Consider the following 6,360-nt stretch of genomic DNA (forward strand, 5'->3'; position numbering starts at 1 on the left):
AGTGAACATATCGTGTGTGAGTCATTGAGGCCTGATAAATATTTTAAAGGGATGAAAGGGGCAAAGGCAGTAAAGACAAAGGCTACTAGCTAATAAACATGGATATTGACATACTTCAAGGGATGGTTAAGACTATTTGAGGTTGGGTTGTATGAGGTACACACCACCAGTCTGGAGAAACAGCCGACAGCCCTGTCTGATGGCAAACCGCTGTTATATGAGCCAGATCTCATAGGCTACATATTTTTACAGTTTTACAGTTACAATCACTTTACACTGTAAAAAAAATTGTTGAGACAAGTCAAAATTTCAAGGCAACGTACTGCAATGGATTTTTGAGTCCAACTCAAAGTTTTTGACTTAATAAAGTAATAATGCCGACTTATAATCTTTGAATGACATGATATACTTTTCCATTTTAGTTAAACTTGAATCTTTTGAGAAAGTTTGAGAAATAAAAAAAGTAATTAACATATTATTATTATTATTATTATTATTATTATTATTATTATTATATTTTTAATACAAAAATTTTAAGCATCATTCACTTTCACTTCAATGCATTTACTCTATTATTTTAAATATCATTTTTTAAATAGAATTTTTTTTTCTAAAACTCAAAGATTTAAGCTCATAGAAGAAAAGTAAATAATCCCATCAAAACATATATACTCTATTGCAGTGTATTTTCTTCAACTTTTCTCAACACTTTTACATTGCAGACCTACAACTGTGAAAAAAGAAAATTAATTAAAACTATTGTTTTAATTAAACTATTTTTTTAATTAACAAAGCAACAGGGAGCTGCATGCAGCTCTGGAGCTATAATAAACTAACCATCATCAAAAATGCTGAACTCAAATCCATGAAATAGTAACATAAACATGTAGATGACTTACCAAGCTGCTTTGTGGACTTGAGGATGAAGAATTAAGAGGTTTGCTCCACTGTTATCACTGTCACACTGTCTCACTTTATAAGCTCATGGGGATTTAGGCAGTTCTGAACACTACTTCCTGTTATACTATTGGATCACTTCCTCCTCTTTGCAGGTGACAAGGCTCTTGCCCAACAACTGTCTCATCTCTGGCTTTCCCCTCGGCAAGCTGTAGACTGTGACACATCTTGCCATGATGTCACCTGACTCCAGCCGTTATTGACGCCCATGGTCATATGAGCCTATGGAGAAAAGGGAAGGTCCTGATTACTACTTCCTGTTATTGTACTGCCTCACTTTCTCTTCAGCACAGCTATACTACAATAGGGTCGCACTAAAGAACATACAAAATAAAGCAATACACTGATTCAAATACAGAATGTGTATCAAGCCTTATATTTTTGTGCACATTTATGCTCAAGGACCTCTGTGATTCACAACAAGGAAATATTTTTACCATCCACCAACTGTGTCACTGTGCAGAAGGAAGCCAGTCCCTCCAGGATTTTTGCAGACTTCTTTAGGGATTGTTTCAGCCTATAATGCAGTGGTGACTTTAGTAGAAAAATAGTGATGCATGTTGCAATCCTTTAAGGATCCTTTTTTTGCAACAAAAATGCAGGACCCACTGAAAACTGCAAAGAAAAAAGATATCCCAGAGATAATAAAAGGCGCTCTGTTTGTAGTAAGTAAACCTACAAAAAAAGGCTCAACATTACAAAAATTCTTAGAAAATAAGCTTTATTTGTGACTGAAGACGTGCACCTGGTGGGTATTCTACAAAGAAGCAAAATCTTTTTGTAGCTCAAACTCAGTCAAAACAACAAGCATACATATATGAAATATAAAAAAGTAGCTGTGACAAAACAAAATCAAAATACAAATAAATAATAAAACACTGAGTCCATTCATTGAAACATACATTTTGCACAGGACTGTTGTGATTGATGGAGCTTGCGGCAAGCTACGATGATTGGTCAAATTTGTGGAAAAGTTGTGTTGACTGGACAAAATTGCTTACCTTGCAAGGCAGCTGGATTCGCAAGATCACGAGATCAGGGGACAATCCATCTTGCTAGGCTCTAAGTTTTTCATTTGTGTCTGAAATGGAAGAGGTGTGAGCCAATCAGTGTCCTTGGAGAGACTACTGGCAAATACAGGTGTGGTTTAAGGTGCACTGACAGCGAGAAGCATCCATGGAAACAACTTGTCTTGAACAATGGTGGCTCTTGAAAAGGTTAGCATAGATACTGTGATAGCACCAGTTATATCTGAACTAGAGAGTATTTCTTCATTGAAAGAAACAACACTGAAGGTTTTTATCAACAGAAAAGTTGTTTTTGCTCTTCTGACAGTTGGCTTTGGCTTGGTTGATCTGATTGGTTGAAGTTAGCCCATGTTAGACGTGGCCGATGGTTCGTCCAATCACCTGCCAAGTGTTGTTTGAAAGTGCGGACCCTTTTCCAAACAGTTTCTATGGGTGGCTTCCCACATGAGTCTGTGTAACAATCTATCTGACGTGTCAGGCTACAAAATTGCAAGGACGTGCAAAAGTCACAAGGATTGGTTGAATTTGCTTAAATTGTTGCGATTGCAACATTGCATCTTCATGGAGGGACTGGAGAGTGTACATCCATGGACAAGAGGACATTGCGAGATGTAAACATTAATGACATCCTCCTCGGCTTATCTGTAATGTTAGTGCCACTGAGCTAGCTAACAGGCAAAAAAGTTCGCAGGAGTTTTGAAGAAATAAAATAGTTCCATCACATGCAAGAAATTGTGCAGAGAAACTGCTGCTGACTTTTTCAAATGCCTTTTTTGTTACTGTGAGCACCACCAGCCAAGTAACATCTAATCTCATTATATTGGAGAGAAGGCAGACATCTCTACTGCTGATACCTCCAAAACTCTGCAACTCACACCAAAACTATTTAGACGCATAGACAGCACAACAGAGAGGAGATAAAATATGTCATCTTAGTTTTGGGTTTCTTTAAAACTGACACAAGATTTGTAGTGCATAGGTTAAAACACGCTAAAACACAGGTATAGTCCTTTAAACTGACAAAGTAGTTCTCGTTTTGTCAGGCTGTTATGTAAAACTTATCTCGAAACAAATCAGCTGCTCAAAGTTGAACCTGTGACTCAAACTGATACTGAAAGAAATGTGGGAACTTTCACTCTTTCATAATGTTTGTTCAAACTGGCCAACAGTCAAAGCAAATGGCAGACTGAGTAAATATGATAAAAACACAAAGTTGCCGCACTTGTTTCTAGTAAACTCAGTCTGCAGAGCAAGAACCTGATTCTGTTACCTGAATTGTGGTATCACTAAGTCTATTATGTGTTTCAGATCAGTGCACAGAGCCATGTCACTCTGACACTGCACACAAAAGTTACTTGCAGGATACATTCATTGCTTTTGGTCTCTTTGGGGGAATTTGTTGTAATAATTAAAGCCTAAAATAATCCAGCCTTATCTTTAATGTCTATTTAATGGAACATTTATACAGAAAATCTCCCCTCAGACTTACATTAGAGGGAAAAGAACTGATCTCCAGAGAACTGGACTGATTTGTAAAACTGTATTGCCTTTCTACATGCAAAGAGAAGTTGGGGGTTTTCTTATTCTTTTCATGGCAGTCAGTTTTCTTAGACAAACTTCTAGTGGACATCATATGTGTCATTGTTTTCATTGGCCTGTTTGTGATCAGATCGCATCATCAGCTATAAAAATGCAGATGACAGCTTTGGATATGAATTCAAATTGCACTCAGTACTCAACTATGATTTTAAAAGTAACTAAATAGAATGCGTCTTGTAGTGAATACTTAAGAGTAAGAGTAAGAGTAAATAAAAGTACAAGTACCCCCCCCAAAAAAAAAAAAACAAAAAAAAAAAAACTACTTAATTACAGCAGTTTGAGTATTTGTAATTAGTTACTTCCACCCCTGAGTATAAAGAGCAAGAAAGTCTGTGTATGGAGGATGTGGCATGAATGATTGGGTCAAACAAACCACAACTGTAACGCAGGAGACCAGGGTTTGTATCCCGGTTTGTATCCCATATGCAACCAAGAGTCAACCTTTTTAAGTGACATACGTAAGTTTACATATGTACGTTAAGTTAGGTATGTTTACTTCTGAAATTTATTTTAACCTAAAAACCGTGTTCTTTTCCTAAATTTAACCAAGAAAGCAGACATATCATAGACGTAATAAGACGCTAAAGACGCTAAAGACGCTAAAGACGCTACGACGAAAATGATGGAACAAGATGAAAACAGCTTAAAATACAAGATGAAAATGAAGTAAAGGCAGAGCAAGACAAAAGACATAAGGCATAACAAGACAAAAATGATGTTAATGATGTAACGAAACACAAACACAACATGTAATAAGACACAAATGATGTTAAAGATGTAACAAAAAAAGATACAACAAGATGTAACAAGAGGAAAATGATGTTAATTGTTATGGTTTAACAAGGAGGACCTAAATGCAGATGACGCAAGACAGAGGAGAGCAGTTCAAAAAAGGTTTAATTAAATAAAACAGAAACAAAGAAACAAAAGAAAAACAGGATCCACAAAAGGCAAACTCAAAAAAACGTCCAGAGAAAAAACACAGAAGGGAGACAAACAGGAAGCAGGCTGACCGACATGAAAAACAAGCATGAACTGACAAAGACACTGAGGAACACAGGAACTAAATAGAGGGAACTAACAAGCCACAGGTTGTTAAACAGGTGAAAGACATGACAATCAAAAAGAGCAGAAAAAAGAACAAAGACAGGAAGTAAAGACCAGACACATGAGGGAGAACCAAGACTACCAAAATAAAACAGGAAATCAACAGAACCAAAAACCATGACAGTTAATGATGTAACGATAAAAAACACACAAGATGTAACGAGGAAAATGATGCTAAAGGTGTAACGATGAAAACAGAGTAACAAGATGAAAAGAACAAACAAGACGTAACAAGACAAACACGATGTGACAAGATGAAAATCACATTAAAGACAAAATAAGACAAAAATTATGTAACAAGATGTAACAAGACAAAAACTACAAAAAATACATACAGGACGAATATGTCATAACAAGATATAACAAGATGAAGATGATATAAAAGACGTAACAAGACATATAAAGACAAAGAAAAAAGCAATACTTAAGGATGAAAATGATATAAAAGACAAAACAAGATGAAAATAGCATTAAAGATTCAGACAGAGAGGGAGACCCGACTGTGGAGAAAAGGTGAGGTTCAGTTACTGTAAGTCACACAAACAGTCAGTAGAAATGTCCTTCAGAGGACGACTTTTTACTTTTACACTTTGAGTACATTTCAGAGCCTGAACTTTTTCACTTTTACTTTACTTTTTACTTTAAAGCTGCTGTTTTTGATGAGCTGAGAGTGAGAATGTTGGTTATTTTGTGAAATTATAGGACAATTTTAACAATGGAGATATTTGAGTAAATTTTTGTGAGCACATTTGCCTGTTTGTTGCTTCTTCAAAGACTGTTTGAGGGATTAGACTCAGAAGTTTTCACCTAGAAGAACAGAAATATATGTGTTTGTGTACAAACACTAAATGGCAAACAGTGTACAAAGTAATGTCAATGTTTACTGAATCAAACATGATTTCACTTCTCCTTTTATCTTGGTTTTTATCAGCTGTTTTTGTGAGTCACACTGTTGGTTCTCCTCAGCGTCTAAAGGCATCAACACTTTGCACAAAGTTGGAAAAGACCAGGAGCTGCCTGTCACTTGTGGTTCCATTCTGAGGCATTTTATCATACAGAGCTGTAATCACACTCATAATGGAGTTCCTGAACTCCATTTACTGCACTAACTTTCTCCATTCTCTGGCCGCGCTGTGTTTTTCAGACTCTTCTTCATCAAAACACCCTGGCTCGCTCTCCCCTCTCCCCGTCTCATCTCAAACCTGAAACACAGGCAGAACGCAATTAATCAACCAGCCGAGCGAAGGCAGTCAGATCAATTAAGCTGCGCGAAGAGGGGAGAGATGAGAATGGATCCATCTGAGACGGAGAGGGAGAGCCTGAGGAGATGTTGAAAACAGTGTAAACAAAGATGGAGGAGGGATGCAGCTCCTAGATACAGCTGTGGATTTCTACGTTTCGCAGCTCTGTAACCGAGAAAAGACTTTTCCCGTTGAGCTGCTGTTGAATTGATCTCATATCATTTAGTTATCTGTACTAATATAAAAACGCCCAGACTCACAGGTTTCTCTCCCTTTACAGTCTGCACATCACAGGACACCCTCTCGCCTTAGACCTGTGATTAAGATAAGGGAAAAAAAAAAACTTTTAACACTTAAAATTCCAGACTTCCATAACTACTAGAGCAGCCATAAGCAGCCAGTTTGACCTTTGACTTCCAGACTCTATT

Source organism: Lutjanus erythropterus, chromosome 20 (assembly GCF_056507025.1).
Source record: "Lutjanus erythropterus isolate fLutEry1 chromosome 20, fLutEry1.hap2, whole genome shotgun sequence".
NCBI classification, from domain to species: domain Eukaryota; kingdom Metazoa; phylum Chordata; class Actinopteri; order Lutjaniformes; family Lutjanidae; genus Lutjanus; species Lutjanus erythropterus.